We start from the raw sequence: 6,000 nt of genomic DNA, 5'->3' as shown, positions 1-6,000 counted from the left end.
TGCTTCTGCTCTGGCCCGGCATCCTGTCAAGGCTGCCCGGGGGGCCACGTAGTGGCCCCTCAACAGGGCGGCCGCCTTAGTGCCACAGGAAGGCACTGGAGTCGGCCTTCTAGGCTCCCTCCCTGGGCGTGGGACCAGGGGGACTTTCGGCCGGCCACTTCCGGTAGTGGGAGGGGGGACAGGGGTACATATACTGTCCCCCGCCCACTGGGCAGTATCTTGACCGCTGCCCGTCTCGCCTTTCGGTCGTGGACTCCCGCGCTGACATCCATACTGAGGATAGTGGGTTAGTCCTAACTCCCCCCCCCCGGACAAGCGACCTGTGGGGGTGACTCCCCCCACCATGCTAGTATTGCGCTGGCCACTGGTCTCGTGGGGCTAGCGGTCTCTGCTGGAGGGCTGGGGGCCAGTAAGGGGTACGGGGCCGGGAGTGGTGTCGAAGCGGCGGTCGCGGTGACTTCACTAGCGGGCGGGCGTGCCCTCGTGTAGGGTATCGCCTCGTCCCGAGGAAAGTTGGTCGCGGTCCGGTTCTGAGGGGGGAAGCATCGCCACTGGGACTCCCTTAATTGGCACGGCATAGGTAGCACTAGTGGCCTAGAGAGGTGCGGGTGGGCCTCGCACACCCGGGAGACGAGTTTGTGGTCGGCGGTAGCAGCGCTGCCCCGACTGCCCCTCCCCACACTTGGGACAGGCGGCGTGTGGTGGGCGGGCAGAGCTTCCCTTAGTGTTTCAGCGCACCCCCCCTCCGTGGCGAAGTCACCCCCGGGCCAAGGAAGTGGGCGGAGCACGCCCTGGTCCCTCCTGCAAGTCTTGCCCGGGAGTCGGACCGCCCCCGTGACGCGCAGGGGTAGCGCTTGCCTCCCCCCCCACACGGAGTGGCACGGTGAATTCTCTGCAGGACTGGGTACTGCGAGACGCGGCATTTGCCGCCGCCGATTAAGGTCAGAGCCCGAGGTCGCTTCCCCATCATGGTGCCCAATTTGCATTTTCTCCCAGTATTCGATGTGTTGTGTGAATGCAGTGTTTGTATGCCTCCATATGCTGGGTAGTTTGCGCGATAATATAATTGGCAACAGATTGTAAAAGCGCCGAGCTCGTAAAGAAAGAATGCAGCGGCTCCACCTGTGGGGCTGTGCTCAATGGTAGAGCGCATGCGGTGCATGGTTGAGGTTTGTTTCCCAGTATCTCCGCTTCGTGCACAGAGCTGCTCGTCGAAGCGGGGGACCAGGGTGCGAGCGTCGGCATTGTTTGCTACATCCAGTAAATCGGGGTGGATCGCTAGGGTGGAAGTTTCACGTTTTTTCGGTGAAGGTGTTAGGCATCTGCGCTCTGTCTCGGGGCTCCAATTACCTCGGGTTGGCACGCGCGCTATTAGGTTACTCCACACTCATGCTTTGCACACCAGGGATCGTGCCTCGGTATCGCGCCGACATCCGTTGCTTGTAATGCGCCCCCCTACCTTCGAGCTTCTTTCGCGCCCCTTCCAATCCTGACGGTGGTGCAGGAAACCGGGGTTCGAGCCTCAGGATTTTTGTCCACTGATTTATTTATGGGCAAATCACTTACTCCCCCGTACATGTATTGTCAACGGTGCCCTGCTAGGCGCTTCTTTACCTTCGGGTCAGTTCCGGGCCATTTGTTATTAGACCTGGTACTGGTAGCAGGGTTAGAGCCTCGGGGTCGCGTCCCACCACTGATTCTGGGAAAATCATTTATGCCTCCATGCCTGAATATCCTATGTTCAAAGGTCCTCTGTCATGCGCCTCATAACTTAGGGTTGTTTTGCGCCACATTAATAAACCTATGAATAAACAAATTATTATGCATAAAACAATTAACATATTTGGGCCACGTTCAGCGGAACCTGGTAAGCATACCTATCCACGTGCCTCGCACAGCGCAGAGGATACCAGGCGTGCAGGGGGGGGTACGTGGGTATTCATTAGGCGAGTGCACATGTCTCATTTATGCTTTATCTTCCAGTGTCGCAACGAAGAGCGAATGCCCACGGACAAGCATACAGGTGGCACGTCGTCCGCATTCGCATGAGGGTTGGATCGGTAAGTCAGGGCACAAGGGCTGTTTTGCATCAGGCAACAGAAGAAGGTATAGCATTATCGAAGCGGACAGGGCACTGTCACAAGGGATTTAAACGCACGGACACACCCTGACTGGGGATGGCAGGGTTTTGACCAGTCTGTGGCTTGTTCATGAGTCATGTTTTGTCTCCATGCAGGTCAGGACCGGACTTGCGACTCTGATCGCCTACTTGCCACCCCCTCCCAGCAGCGAACAAGCAACAGGTACACAGATATGGGGGTACCCCGTGACGCAGGCGCGACATAAGCAGACCCAAGCAGGCGGGGAAAGTTAATAGTTCCCGCGCCCAATGTATGTGAGATCTTGCTGCTGTAGTAGCGCTCGTGGGCTTGGGGGACCGCCTGCCCTACACGCCCCTCTGGGATGGGGCGAAGGTAGGGGGAACAAGACCAGGGGTGGGGTGAGCATGAAACTAACCTCTTCTTCATCTCCGCCACAGATTTCGTCGGAGTACCCACCGAGCGGCATCCATTAAGCACGATTGCCCACATTGAGTATAGTAAGTACAGACGCGCAGTTGAGCGTTGCAGTAGGGACTACATGAGGAACTTGGGTGCTTGATGGGATGGGGAGCAAATCCATGGCGTGGGGGGAAAGTTAACCTTACCTTTGCTTCATTTCCGCTACAGAATTCATTGAGGTACCCTGCGAACGACAGCTTTCAAGCACGTTAGCCCAGATTCACGCATAGTAAGTACAGGCGCAGGTCAGAGCGTCACCGAAGGGACAACTGAAGGATATAAGGAGTGCATGTTCAGGATGGTCAAGTTTGTAGCTCACAGCAGGGATCCCCTTCGCTTTTCACGCTGACGTCTCAAGTTGAGGAAACACAGCAAGGCACTCCCCAAGACGCTCAGCTAGCAGCCATCATCGAACTTGCCAAGACCAAGGGATTGGCTTGGGCTGCTGACCTACTGAAGGCGAGCAACCCAGAAGACTCGGGGGTCATCTCTGGGGGTTCCCACACAGAACATGAGCCTAGCGAAGAAGCAGGCCCTTCCCGGTCCAAGCGGATTCGCAGGGCAACAGTTAAAGATTTCCCGGCGGACGTGCCGCCACCGAAGAGCCGAGCGGCGGCCACTCCCCGAAGTGCCACACTGCTCGTTCCCCCGGCCGTGACTCAAGGACTAGCCCACCCACCGGCCGGCGGCACACCTCAAGTGAGCTTTGCTACTACTGAGGATTTGGGTAAGCTCACTGACACTTTGAGGAGCTTCATGGAAGAGGTCAGAGCGGGTCTCGCAGGGACGGGCGCTCTACCGCTGGAGCCGCCACCGCAATCAATCTAGGTGGATGGTTAGCAGCGGCAGCGAATGTGTGGGCTCTCCAAGGAAAAAGCCCTTTTGCACAAGAGTTGTCCCCCCCCCGGGGGTGTACCCCTGTTAGGAACAGGCACTAGCAAAGAGGTGGTAGCCGCTGGGTCAATTGGTGTCCTTGGGCTAGCCAACCAGACTCTGACTGCCCCAAATATAGGACCAGCAGTAGGGAGTAGTGGGAGGCTACATATCGAAGAGGGGGAGACGCTGGCAGCGGGGCCAGCAGCCATCAACACCCAGACAGTACCCAGCATTCCCCCAGTCGCTTCTCCCACGACATCCCAGCCGGGTGTAACAGCTATTGCATTGGCAGTTCAGTCTTCGTCAACGTCAACAGGGCACAAGCCGGTCTCTCACGCACCACTCTTGTCAGGCCATAGCTCCTTGTCCTGGGAAGTGCCACTTGCGGTTAAGGAATTCATATGGAGGTGGGAATTCCTAGACATTTTTTCCCTGCTCCTGCTGGGCCAACATGGCCAAGACGCCCGGAGGGTCGGGGGGAAGATGATAAGAAAATCAGGTTCCAGGGGTGGCCGGAGAAGTCCATTGACAATTGGCTATCTGCCTTCTCCATTTTCCAGTCGGTTATCCTGGAAAAATTCCCAGAGCAAGGGCAGGCGCTTGTACTATACCAAAGATTGATACATACAGAGGCACAGAAGTGGGGGGGTTCTGGGTGGCTGAATTACGACCGGGAATTTAGAAAGAAGATGGCAATATGCCCGGAGATGGAGTGGGACCAAAAAAAGGTTCAGTTGTGGATGGACCATATGGGATCCCGCGGGGCGCAGAGCGCAGTTACTCAGCCTAAGGCGCAAGGGGGGGCACACACACCTCTAGGGTCCCCACAGACCAGCACTCGGCCTTTCAAGCAGTCCTTTCGAGGGGCACGTAGGGGGGCAACAAAGGAGGGGTTTAAGAGGGTGTCGCCAGGGACGTGCAATCTCTTTAACTCTGGGGCATGCTCTTGGGGGATCAAGTGTAGGTTCCAGCATGTGTGCAGCATATGCGGTGGCCGACACGCATCGACTTCTTGTTTGTCCAAGCAGGACAAGAAACCCTCAGACACTGTTAAACAGGCCAGTTGAGGTATTTCTGTCGGAAGCAGAAACCCCTACCATCCCACCCCCTGATCAGCCACGCAGCATCTCTACCGCTTCTGCCATCTCCCTCAAACGTAGTCATCCCCTGGCACTACCTAGCACGACAGTCCTCCCCGCATGCAAAGGGCCGTTTCCAGTGCTCATGAGCAACATTCTCCCCCTTCTCAGAAGGTACCCCAACAAGGTAGACGGGGCGCTATTGCTGGGTGGATTCGCCGAAGTTTTCGTTATCCCTTACGTGGGTCCAATGTCTTGCAGGGAGGCGGACAACCTCAAGTCAGCTAGGGACCTTCCGTCTGTAGTGCAGGCTAAAGTCAGGAAGGAGCTAGAACTGGGGAGGGTAACGGGGGCATTCAGGGAGCCACCACTGGACAGTTTTGTGGTTTCCCCGCTGGAGCTGGTACCTAAGAAGGAACCGGGGGCCTTCAGACTTATTCATCACCTATCCTACCTGGAGGGAGACTCAGTCAACCATGGGCTCCAAGAGGGGGTTTGCTCAGTGTCATACTGTACTCTGGATGTGGCTCTGGACCTAGTCAGGAGGGCGGGCATGGGGGCCTGGTTAGCAAAGGCGGACATTGAGTCGGCGTTCCGTTTGCTACCAGTGCACCCAAGCAGCCAACACCTGCTGGGTTTCAGGCTAGATGGCTGGTACTTTTTGGACAAATGCATGCCCATGGGGTGCGCGGTGTCCTGTGCCTTCTTTGAAGCATTTAGTTCCTTCTTGCAGTGGGCGTTACAAGAAACCTTTGGGGTGGCAGGGGTTTCCCACTACTTAGATGATTTCCTGTTCATTGGGCGGGATGGCACACAGGAATGCAAGGCGGCTCTATCTGATTTTCAGATCCTCGCGAAGCATCTCGGGGTCCCCTTAGCTCCTAAAAAGACAGAGGGGCCTGCGCAGGTACTCACGTTCTTAGGGACTGAACTGGAAACGGTTTTAGGCGAATCCAGGCTGCCACCAGACAAAGTGCGTGATCTTGGTCAGCAGATTCGCCTAGCCGTAGGGAAGGACAAGGCCTCGCTGGCCTTCATCCAGAGCCTCCTAGGGAATCTCAACTTTGGGGCCAGGGTAATTCCAGCGGGAAGGGTCTTTGCGGGCAGGATAGCCAGAGTCACGGCTTCAGTAAAAAAGAAGCATCACATGGTGAAGCTGAGTAGAGGCATGAGAGAAGATCTACTTATGTGGGCGGACTTCCTGGACAACTTTAATGGGTCTGTCATCTGGCGCGCACCCTGGGCCAACAACACGGAGCTGTCGCTTTACACTGATGCGTCTGGAAGGGAGGGGTTCGGCGTGATCCTGGATAGGGAGTGGTGGGCTGAGAAGTGGCCGAACGCTTGGCACAAGAGAAAGATCACGTCCAAGATCACTGTGTTGGAACTCTTCCCCATAGTAATTGCTATCCACCTTTGGCCGGGAGCGTTGGCAGCGAAGAGGGTCCTGTTCTGGTCCGACAACCTAGCGGTTGTCCAGGCAA

This window comes from Triturus cristatus, chromosome 11, assembly GCF_964204655.1.
Source record: "Triturus cristatus chromosome 11, aTriCri1.1, whole genome shotgun sequence".
Taxonomy (NCBI): Eukaryota; Metazoa; Chordata; class Amphibia; order Caudata; family Salamandridae; genus Triturus; species Triturus cristatus.
The sequence above is the reverse complement of the archived record's forward strand: the minus strand, read 5'-3'. Positions refer to the sequence as shown.